At 34.5% G+C, this 3,981-nt stretch overlaps 1 long non-coding RNA gene across 1 annotated transcript; it reads right to left on the bottom strand.

Moving 5' to 3' along the window:
- Positions 1-1,051: 1,051 nt before the first annotated feature.
- On the bottom strand, positions 1,052-3,974 carry LOC114886757. Its single transcript, XR_003791416.1, has 2 exons — positions 3,621-3,974; positions 1,052-1,195 (listed from the first exon to the last, which is right to left on the bottom strand). It is a non-coding gene; the product is annotated as an uncharacterized LOC114886757 (long non-coding RNA).
- Between the last annotated feature and the right edge of the window lie 7 nt (positions 3,975-3,981).

The raw sequence follows: 3,981 nt of genomic DNA, 5'->3' as shown, positions 1-3,981 counted from the left end.
GGTAATGTTAATTATTCTTTAGCAAATCTATCCCTGTTCTTTAAAAATCATGACCTCAACCGAAATACTACCTTTGAATTACTTTAAGTTGGATTATAGATCTCTAGCATTGCTGAACTGTATCTAGAAGCCACACACATCTCTGGAGACATACCTGCACACAGTAGTTTCCTTCTCCACAATTTAGGTACAACCAACAATATGGATGTTCAATTTTCAAAATAAGGCATGAAACAATTCCAAGTAACTAGAATGCTGAACGTGTTCATCTTGTCCCCAAAATCATGTAATTTAAACTTGAAAAACCTCCACAAGAAATAGAAAATATCTATCTAAACAATGATCGAGAATAGAAAATATCCATTCACTCCATTAAAAGTCATTATTAATACTTAAGGAATCTGTATTAATCAAAATCTCACCACGAGCTTACAAATGTATTCAAGATAAAACTAAAGAAAACCTATGGAAAGTTGTAGAAATCCAATCTCTTTCGTGACAAGCTTTCACTGTCATTTACATTGCCACCAAACTAACAAAAAAGACTGATGAACTGGTAATCTTACAAACTTTATAGACCTAAAATACCAATATTTAACTTTAATGATATAATTAATTTTGTACATTAACATCACAAAATTACTTTTCTACGATCGAATTCCCTTACCTGATTTTCAGTTTCAAACAGAAGAAACCCGTAAGTTTCTTGAAGTTCTTCGTGAGTACAGTTACTTGCTTTTTTTTCTTGGTAAAGAGTTTTGTACCGTATAAGGAGAGAATAATCAAATGTTATAAACATGTTATTTTGCCTTGAAAATTAACTTTTAAAAATGCATCATCTGAATTCCTCCTGCTAAAAGACTAATGAAATTTATTATTTTTCTATTCCCTAGAATATATTATAATTACCTTTCAAGTGACTATTTCCAAGGATCTTTTATTTCAGCTGAAATGGGATAGCTAAAAAGAACTAGGCTTATATATCAAAAATAATGGGTCTCTTTCTTTAAAACTAAAATAAAACAGACACAGTGTGTACCAAGCACCTCACCTCATTTAAGAAAATGTCATTTTTCACCAGTCACTTGACTGTACTGAAAACCATGCTCAGATGCAGAGTCCAAGTAAGAAGTATGGAGAATTGAAACTGCCCTCTGGAAGAGAGAGTCTGAACTCAAGGACACTGTCTCAAAAACTGCAAAACACAAACAAAAATAATGCAACTGTTTAAGATAACCAAAGGATGGGGAAAAGTGGCACACTAAATATCACTGAATACTGATACAGGAAATATATCATCTATGATAATAGGAAATAATCATCTATTTCCTTCCTGTATAATTAAGACATTTACAATGTGTTTTGGCTACCATATCTGGACTATCTTAAAAGATCTCACATGTGAAAATAACCTAAATGGATTATAACTGAGGGTGAATGACTTTTAATGCAAGAATAAATCCCTTTTGGTTTCAAGCTGGGCGCTGTAGCCACACTGGGTAAAAGCAGATGCAACTGTAGTGTCAAGTTGGTGGTCAGCAACTGCTTAGACCAATGCTTCTCATTCTTAAATTTTTTTAAACCTAAGCCACATTTTGATAAACTCACCCTTCCTGTCTTCTCACCAAATCCCCAAGGAAGTCTGTTAGGTTCCTTGGAAGGAGCCTACTACTGCACACTCAGCAAACACATTAGAAACCATGTTTCTTTGGGGCTTCCTCACCAGCCTGTACATGTCTATTAAAATTTACTTCTGACGGGCTGTATTATAAAATCATCATTTTACAAAAATAAAACTTTATTACTTTTCTTGAAAGTGCTTTCTTCAAACCATACCCATGTGTTATCCCAAAGATGCTGGTATACCCCTCCCATGAGAGGCATGCTTCCTAATTGAGAACTACTGGCTCAATCCAGTAATTCTCTTGATTGAGCCCTTGTGTCTTTTGATTTTACCAGTCCTCACTTAGCAAGAACTGAGCCTAATGAGTTCTCATAACATTTAACTATTTGATTTGTTTACTCCTTTCTATTTACATCCTCTCTATTCTCTTTAACAAGGTTGGGGGGCGGATACACACTGATTATTTGTAAATAATAGAGAGAATAATTTATGTAAGACTGGAAGTTTGGGCCTTACAGTATAAGTAAGTACATTAATCTGGCTTCCTACTTATACCAGGACTCTGCCAATTACACTAAAGTTCAAAAGTTAAAGAAAACATAAGCTTTTTAATTAAAATTAATTTATGAACGACAGATTAAAAAACCCTAGACTATTACAGAAATCAAAACAAACATTTCAGTAAAATTCATTTGGACTAAACTGTCCTAATGCTTCAATTCCCAAGGTAATTTAAAAATGATTTTGATAATAATACTTCATTGTATCAAAAATAAAAGATTATAAATAGCAAGGAAAGAAAGAAAAGAGGATGAAACACTTAAGAATATTCTGAAGTTGGCACATCTGATCTATATCGATTGTATCTGACTTTTATTTTTCCTCAGTTTCACCTTCTCTCTTTCAATATCGGTATACCAGTGCTGTGAAAAATATGGATATTCTAAAGAGATTCAAACAGCAAAACACCAGTGATAACAATTAAAAAATTATGGCTTTCTTTAGCTACTTCCTCAAAACAAACTGGGAAGCCTATGCACTTGCAAACTCCTTTTACAAATAATCTGTACAGCTAGCTCAAATGCAAATCAGGATTCCTTTAAAAATTATAATTTTGGAAACCTAGTATTTAAATTTTTTAAAAGGCAATATAATATTTAAAGAATCTAATTATACTATGAGGCTCAATATTTGTGAAAGATGTTGCTTACAAGTGAAAGAAATAAAAGTTGTCATAGCTTTGGAAATGACCAATCTATGATTATCAACTTCCCTAAATTCTGCAAGATGTTAATAGATTATAAGTTTCACAAGTACTGAATACTACATATATCCCCAATTTTGAGCGTCAACGCACAATAATAAACTGAAAACTGTGAGAAATAATGCAATTTAAAAGACCCCATCTAATACAATGTGGGGAGTACTGCTCCCAATAAAGCTAGGACTAATGGTAATGATTTAAAATAAACAAGGAGGAACAAGTAAGAAATGACTTATTTTGTACTTTTATACTGTAACTTCTAAAACCATTTATTTATGGTTAAAAATGCTTCCTTTTTATGTCAGCACTCTCCAAATAGCCATATGTTAGAAAAGTAATAATTTTACAGTTGGCAGAAGGAAAAGCATATCAAAAGAGAAGTTAATGGAAAACCACAGTAAACCCTGAATCTTTCATGACTTCATAATAAATGACCTCAATTATACTCTCAAGAAAGCACAAGTTTCCTGCTCTATAATTAAGGACATAATGAGAATTTTACTGATAAATCATTTGACGTTGTCTCTTCCCACACAATGCGCTTTCATTTAACCGCCTAAAACAAGCGTACAAAACGAGGAGCATTAAATAAATGGATAGTTTCATTTTTTGCTGAGCAATGCACATGCTCTAGTTTAACATTCAAGATGATCAGAATATTAAGAGAAAGAAGAGGGGGCTATTCCACAAAGAAATCTAAAGCAACATCTAAGAAGGTAACTTGAAAAGTACCTGTCTGTAAAGCATAAAGAGTGTCCCTTACGGTTTAAGTGATCAACAAAGAGCACATGGAAAAAACTGAAGTTGAATCAAAATGGCTCTGAAAACTGAGTTAATATTCTTTCCTGTAGCACCTGGCTTCGGGCACGTTTCTCTGCCATTTGTGGATTGGATCTTAAAAGTTAGGTCAAGCTTGGGTTTCCCTGGTGGCACAGTGGTTGAGAGCCCGCCTGCCGATGCAGGGGACACGGGTTCGTGTCCCGGTCCGGGAAGATCCCACATGCCGCGGAGCGGCTGGGCCCGTGAGCCATGGCCGCTGAGCCTGTGCGTCCGGAGCCTGTGCTCCGCAATGGGAGAGGCCACAACAGTGAGA

The sequence above is a fragment of the Monodon monoceros genome, unplaced genomic scaffold (genome assembly GCF_005190385.1).
Source record: "Monodon monoceros isolate NGI ecotype Baffin Bay Population unplaced genomic scaffold, NGI_Narwhal_1 Contig4472_ctg1, whole genome shotgun sequence".
Lineage (NCBI taxonomy): Eukaryota > Metazoa > Chordata > Mammalia > Artiodactyla > Monodontidae > Monodon > Monodon monoceros.
Note: the sequence above shows the minus strand (reverse complement) of the source record. Positions and strands in the feature narration are given on the sequence as shown.